The sequence below is a fragment of the Alligator mississippiensis genome, chromosome 10, assembly GCF_030867095.1.
Source record: "Alligator mississippiensis isolate rAllMis1 chromosome 10, rAllMis1, whole genome shotgun sequence".
NCBI classification, from domain to species: Eukaryota; Metazoa; Chordata; order Crocodylia; family Alligatoridae; genus Alligator; species Alligator mississippiensis.
Window position 1 is genome coordinate 33,172,141 of NC_081833.1, and position 7,729 is coordinate 33,179,869.

General features: G+C 46.7%; 1 long non-coding RNA gene across 1 annotated transcript; it reads right to left on the reverse strand.

Annotated features, from left to right (window-relative positions):
- Window positions 1–289: 289 nt before the first annotated feature.
- LOC132243574 (uncharacterized) lies at window positions 290–4,788 on the reverse strand. Its single transcript, XR_009455211.1, has 2 exons — window positions 3,682–4,788; window positions 290–3,390 (listed from the first exon to the last, which is right to left on the reverse strand). It is a non-coding gene; the product is annotated as an uncharacterized LOC132243574 (long non-coding RNA).
- Window positions 4,789–7,729: the final 2,941 nt, after the last annotated feature.

Sequence of the window (7,729 nt, forward strand, 5' to 3'; positions counted from 1 at the left end):
AGTGGAATCCCACAGGGGTCTGTCTTGACCCCAGTGTTGTTCAGCATGTTTATTAGTGATTCAGATGCTGGCATAGCAAGTTTGCCAATGACATGAAACTGGGAAGGATTGTGCATGTTTGAGGATGCAAGCTCAGTTCAGAAAGATCTCGACACATTGGAAAGTTGAGCTAGAGCTAACAGGGTGAAATTCAATGCAGACAAATGCAAGTGCTACACCTGGGGAGCAGTGCTGGATTTGGGCACATGGCAAGCAAGCTACAGCTTAGGGCCTCACATTTTGAGGGGCCTAAATATGGAAAAAAAAAAATACCGTCAAACCTCACAAATCTGGCGTGCTCGGGACTGAGCACATGCCAGAAATTTGAAAATGCTGTTTTTTTTAAACCAGCACTGCAGCTGGTCAGGGAGTTGGGAAGGGGGGGGGGGAAAATGAGTATTACTGGCGGCTGGTTCTAGAGCACCAGCCACACACAAAGCAATAGCAGGGGGTGCTTAATGGAGGCGGCAGCATCATATTGTAAGATGCGTGTCACCCAATAATGGTTTTCCCATTGAACGCTTTCTAGCTTTCCTTCAATTAGAAAAATCATAGTGGTGAAAGTATGGCCAACATGGTACTGGATTATCTAGGCAATGACTGCAAAGTTGACTTCAGCAAGTGCAGAGGACAGTCAGAAGATAACGCAGCCAACATAGCAGGAAGGTATAATGTCATGCAGCAAAAACTTCTAGAGGAAAAAAAAAAAAGTATGCTATATGTATATTCCATGCGCTGGACATCCACTGAATCTTGTTGGGTGAGCTGCAGTTGATTGCAGTAAATATTTTTTTTTTTTTTTTGGCTGTTGTACAACAAATATACACATTCTTCTCTGCCTCTACAAAATGATGGACAGTACTCAAATCACTTTTGGGTCCTGATTCCACAGTACCAAAACTTCTCTCTGTATATGCTTACCACCTAGTTGCAAAGGCCACAGCTGAGTTATATGATTCAATTACTGATGCTCTTACCTTTTTTACTTCATCAGTATGAATGTGAGTGATACAAGGAGAGAAGCTGGCATTCTTCAAGAGAAAAAAAAAGAAATGGAGGAACTAAAGTGTGTTCCTGTTAGAACTTTAGAATCATTTGTTAGATCAGTTTCAGGAAACCAGCAAGGCCCTACAGGATACACAGATAGCCCTTAGTACATGTGCAAAGCTTTGCACATCGCTCTCATTTCTTGAAAGAAACCCAGAGAAAGTTTTGATGAAATTGAATTCAAAGCAAAAGAAAGTCTGCCTGATGTAGACTACAAGTGTGTGAATAAAAGGAAGAGAATGAGAGAAAACAAAAAAACAAACAAACAAACAAACAAAAAAAAAAAAAAAAAAAAACACAAACCAAAAACAAAATCAATGATGGTGATGCACCTAATGCTGATGAAACACTTTCTTCAAGAGACAAGTTTCAAGTGAAATCCTTTATTCCTATGATGGATGCACTTGAAACCCACTTGAAGAAAAGAACAGTCATAGACAAAAATTTTGCAAAATCGTTTTTGGTTGACATAGATGCCTTGGAAAAGCAGCAGTGTGAAGGTGTAAAGCTTCAAATGAAAGACTACCCTATGTTGATGTTAACCTCGTTGGAGAAATAAAGCACTCCCATGCTTATATAAAGCAAAATAATTCAGATAAAGGACATCTATGCCACCAGGACCTGTATCAAGTCATCATCCAAGGCAAGATTCAGTTGGCTTTCCCTAGGGTAGAAGCAATATTGTGGCTCTTTTGGAGTCTAATGGTAACAAACTGCTCAGGAGAAGATCATTAAGTCACTTTCACAGCTGAAAAAACTGCAAACAACAACGCTGCAAGAAAAAGGTGTCTACACTAAGCATTATGTAGATAGAGAGTGATAAACTTCATACCTTATCACTTGAGGACATCAGTGACTTTGCTCTCCAAAAGTCATGAAAGAAAATGTTTTAAAATTTGAGGTGACGTGGAAATAGACATAATACAGGTTGTACTGATGCTTCCATTTCATAAGTGCTGATCTGTGCAACTGCTCTTGTGTTGCTGTAGATTAAAAGTTTTCATATATGCCAAGAAATCATAAAGTATTTTAACTTGAAAGTATTTCATAATGCAAATAGGCTTTTTGTAAGATGTATGTTTTAGTTAGATTATTAGTTTTTTTGTTGCATCTTCATCTGTGTATATATGCAAATATAAAAAGCTTTAATATTTCTATTTTCATTGTCCCGTTAGAATAATACATTTTTTTTGGTAATGCTATGGGGCCTCTTGAGCTTGACATAGCTTAGGGCCCCAGCATGTCATAATTCAGCCCTGCTGCAGAGGAATAATCAAGAACTCCAATACAAAGTAATTTAGAGAGCAGCTCTATGGAAGAGGACTTGGGAGTCTTGGTAGACCACACATTCAGTACGAGTCTGCAGTGTGATGCAGATGCACAAAAAGTGAATGAAGTTTTGGGATGCATCAATAGAAGCATTAAGTGCAAGACATGGAAGGTAGTAGTGCTTCTACCTGGGACTGGTTACATCTCACCTGGAACACTGTGTGCAGTTCTGGGCTCCACTTTTTAAAGAGGACATGGAAAAGTTAGAAATTAGAGGGTTCCGAGGCAGCCAACAAAATGATCAAGGGCTTGGAAGGTAACAAAGGAAGAGGCTGAAGGAGCTAGGCACATTCAGCTTGTGAAAAAGGTGCTTAGGAGGGGACATAACAGCAGTCTTGAAATACTTGAAGGGTTGCCATAAAGAAGAAGTAGAGCACTTTTCTCTCTTGCTGAAAAAAGGAAGGTGCAGACCAACAGCTTGAAGTTGCATCAAAGTTTAGCTTGGAGATCCAGAAAATTGTTTTCACTGTTAGAACAGTAAAGCAGCAGAATAGACTGCCAAGGGCAATTGTGGCCTCTCCATCACTGGAGGCATTCAAGAATATTGGACAGCCACTGGTCAGGGATGGTCTAGGTGTATGTAGCAGGTTCAGGGTTAATGCTTAGCTTAACTAGTTATCTTAAGTCTCACACCATACACTTATTCCTGGGCGCCCTTGCCATACAAGAATCAATGTAAACTAGTCCTCAAAACAGTCCATGAAGGGCAACTCACAATCCTGAAGTCTCTCACCAGACTCCAAGAAGGTACTTCCAGCTTCATGCTGCTCCCTTAAACTGTGGTGCAGAACTTCCTTCTCTCTCCTGGCTTCATAGCGCTATTGCCTCCATGAGCGTGCCACTTCAGACCCACTTCCCCCTTTCGGTGCAGTGTGGGACGCTTACTGAAGGCAAGCTCCTCACTTCATCCGGGGCAGGCAGCAGGGGCTGGGGCCTGGCACAGGCTCCAGGAAACCACTCCGTTCCCTGCATCACCTGGGGGAACAAGGAGGCATGTGGCATCAGGGCCAGGGAGTGGAACACTTCTTAGAGCCTACAGAGCAGTTCCCCAGGGCCAATGGAGCCTATGCCAGCCCCCACCTTAGCCTCCATCCCTGCCTTACCTTGGGGAGGAGCTGCTGCCCGCCCTGAGCGAGGCTCTGCTGGCCCCAGGGAACTGTTCCACTCCCCAACCCTGACACCACGTGCCTCCCCGAGGTGATGTGGGGGAGCAGGGCAGTTCCCCGGAGCCAGCAAAGCCTGTACCAGCCCCCACCTCCACCTTACCTTGAGGAAGAGATTATCTTTAGTAAGTGTCCCACGCTCCATTCCTAGTGGGTGTGCAGCCTGAAGAGTTTGGGGGTGGCCAGCCTTTTACTCAAGCACAGCCATGCACACCTTAGAGGGAACCTTGGCCTCCACCCTTACAGCCTTGAATCTTTTGCCAGACCCTAGAAGAGCCCTTAGCTCAGTTCTGCCACCACTAACCACTCTCTCTTGAGCCCCTCTGCTCTCCTTAGGAGCCTTTAACTTCCTCTGGCCAGCTAATTATCCTCTGCAGCTGGTCCTATTCTTCTAGGCAGCCTGCAATTACTCCTAACTGCCTTCAGCTGGCTGTAGTCTCCCACAAGCCTACAGACTCCTCCAGCATAAAGTGTGCAGTCTGCTGCAAGCCAGCCTGTTATAGGATGGTGTAGCAAGGTGGGGTCCCTAGGGGTGGCTGTGTTACCCCTAGGCTCCTTAACCATGCTAGTCTTGCCCTACAGGCATTTTCTATCTCACCCACCACATCTTGTTGGTATAATTGATATAGGGAGGCTGCCCTTGATCCTTGGGTTTAGACACGGTCTGGCTAGATCTTACAGAACCCTGTGGTTCATAGAGCCCTTGGCATACCATGTTATGTTGTATGGTGCCTGAGCCTCTCAGCCTTATGGGTTGTGTGGTGCCAACCACCCCTTTACCATGCCCCAAGCCTCACAGATGGCATTGACACTGTCCAGTCTAGGCCTTGCTGTGCTTTAGCCTCAGTGGCACCTGGGCCCTCTGCAGCCCTGTCTCTATGCCTCAGTGGCACCTGGGCCCTCACACTGTAGTAGGTCCCCAATGAGGCCTCCTCTTTCCCCAAATAGCCTCACCCAGACCACCAGTGTTATCAGACAGCAAACAAACAAACAACAGCAACCAAACAAAAGCCCCCGAGCTATAACGTAATACAAAGTGCAAGGCATGCTCCACCCCTTTAAAAGAACAAAACTCCTTCTCTAATACTGGGTGCCTGTAGATAAGGGTACCTTATGGGCTCCTGGTGCCCCATTAGCCCTAAGGGTAGCACACCCAATAGCTGTAGTGTCTCTGAACCCTTCCTTCCTAAAGGCTCTATTCCCTTCAGCTGCTGGAAGGAATCTGATTTACCTAGTCCCAGCCCGATGGTTTATATGGGCCTAGGGCCCTGCCTCTTCCAGCCAGCTTACCAGGTGCAGGTGCGGCCAATTCCCTCGTTAGCCAGTTGCCATGGCAACCTGCACCTGGGCTCTTATCTGGTCCTTTGTGTTCCCTCCCTGGGCAATCTCTGCTCTAATAGGAGCAGGCACCTTAGTGCCCTCTGACACATGGATATATCTAGTTTTTACCATGGGTATTTCCCATGCTTCTGGGCTTTACTGTTTGTTCCTGCCCCCTCCCTCCTTTTTCTGTTATATGTGTCAGGCTCTTTTTAAGCCTCCCTAGAGCCACTGCATGTTGGCTACAGCTAAGGCTGGGGACTTTGGCTGAGGTATACCTGTTCTGCTAGGAGGAAAGCAGAGGTTCTGGGCAAAAGGGTCTTGCCCCTCCACTCACCATCAGACTGACTGTCATATTTGGGATCAGGAAAGAAATTTATCCCAAGGTCAGCTTGATAGGGACTGGGAGTTTTTGCCTTACTCTGTAGTGGGGGGCATGGCCTTCTACCCGGGATCTCTTGAGCATATATTGACAACATTTTATAGAAGCAGGGCATCGGTTGCTGTGGTTCCCCTGCTTTACCTGTGTCAGGCTAGGGTATTGGGTCTATGCTGTGTCAAGGTTGAGGGTAGTCTTATAGAGAGTTTAGAATATGGTTGTATGTGATGGTTTGGATAGGGAAGATCCTACCTCAGGCAGGGGGTCAGACTAGATGACCCCTCGAGATCCCTTCCCAGCCCTACTTCTCTATGACTCTACCGATGAAGGCCACAACCACACTAGGGACGGATTGCACGGATTAACAACCTTCTGCAGTGGTGGGCTGCTGCTTGTGACCCATCTGTTGATGCAAGTTGCTATTCTGCTTTGGGCTGTTTCCCTCCAGGGTGACTCCCTCCACTGCACCCAGGCTGTTTGTTGCTGCCCTCATAGCATGCCATGTATGCTGATCCCCATCCCCAAAGGCAGCAGAGGACAGCAGAGGGGCTAAATTTGGTAGTTAAGGTGAGTGGTATATACCCTAGAGTGCAAGAGGAGTGAAGGGGGGTGGCAGGTGGAGAACACTGCAGGGGGGAGCAGTGGCATAGCGTGGAGTGGAAAGGGGGGGATGAGCTGAACAGCTGCAGAAAATACCAGTAGAAAGAGTTGCTTGAACTTTTCACCAATCTCCAAGGTTTACTGCTTGACTCAAAACTGTAAACAAGCACCTCCATCCACTTGGTGTCCAGAGCCTAGAATCCTGCTGTGAGGGGTAGGTGTCTATATCTTTTATTTCAAAGAACTGAGCAAGGCTCCATCACCATTTTTAAATACTAAGCTAGAGGTTAGAGCCCTGACCCAAGAAATGGGAGAATTGGATTCAATTTTCTCCTCAGCCTGCAGAGATTCAAACCCACCTCTCAGATCTTCCAAGAAACAGTCTTAACCATCAGTCTGTAAAGGCCAGGGCAACCTTAACTTCTGTTGAAGCTGGAAATGTAAAAAAGTCACAAATCCAAAAGGAGAGCCTCAAGAAGGAGCTCTGTGGCCTGGTGTTTGAGGCACTCAGCTGGGAGAGGAAATTCTTGATTTCTACTTCCAGAACTGTTTGTTAACTTTATGTCACATAGCTATTAGATGAGAACACACACACACACACACACACACACTCTGGCAGGAGAGCGCTGAGTTCAGAACTCTTCCCTCCCAAGTGAGTGTCCTAACCACCAGCTGACAGATTCAGTCTCTCTTTTACGTGTTCTTCTGGTTCCATAAATCTGACTTTCCTTTCTGCATGGTAACACAGCTTCAACAAAAGAGAGGGAGAGTGCCCCCAACTCGCCCTAGTTCATATCCTGATTCTTAGGGTATTCTCCTGGGAGGTGGGATTTGTGGGTCAGAATCCCTACAGGCTGAGGTGAGAATTAAACCCACGTCTCCTTCCTGGTTGAGATCTCTACCCTCTAGGGGCTTGTTAAAAGGTAGGCACTGCCAACCTTTTTAAAAGAAAGCAACTATTACCCCTTGGAGGACTATGGCATATCTCTCCCCAATTTCTGGATCCCAGCAGGCTTAAGCACCCAGTCACTAAAGCCAAGGTAGTTCTGGGCATGTAGAGAAGCAGAACTGAAGGCTCATAGGGAACTTTCTGGTCAAACAGGAGGTACCTACCAAATTTAGTCACCTCCGGGGTTTAGTGGATACTCAGCAGAAAATTCTGGATTACAGTTTTGGATTAAAGTGCATAAAACCTGCCCAGTTCCTAGTTTGGATCTGGCTCTTATCCACTTAAGTCCTTTAGAGGTTAGAAATCCAAGATGCAAGGCTCTGATGCTGTAAATGCTTATGCACATGTTCATCTTCAGTACCAGATATAGGTGGATCAAGGATTTTTTAAGTGGGGTGCAGGAGCAGAAATCACTGCTTCAGGGTAAGTTGCGCCCCTGTCCCAACTTCCCTTCCAGCTGGGGCAGGCCAACCAGGCTGGGAGGCCAGCAGCCAGAGGCTTTTTTAATGTCCCTGAATTCCCCCTGCTTGCGGCATTGCTTCCCCTTTATGATCAGCAGCATCTCCCCTCCCCTCCTATTCCCACTTCGGTTGCTGCCCTTGATGGCTCCAGGGGTGGGAAGAGCTCCAGAGCCGTTCCTGCCATGCTCTAGCCAGGCTGGGCAGGGAGCTGGGGACAGTAGCAGTGGTGGGTAAGTTCCTCGTGCCTGATCTTGCTCCTGGGTTGATGGGGAATATTCAGAGGACTGGGCAAGGAGGAGGAACATACTCACCACTGATGTGGCTAAATGTGTCATTGCACCCCTTCTAGATCCATCCCTTGATACCATGCATTCAGTATCGCTGTAAGCTTTCTGCTAGGCACAGGTCAGCAGTGAAAGGGCCAGGCTTATATTCTGGGGTA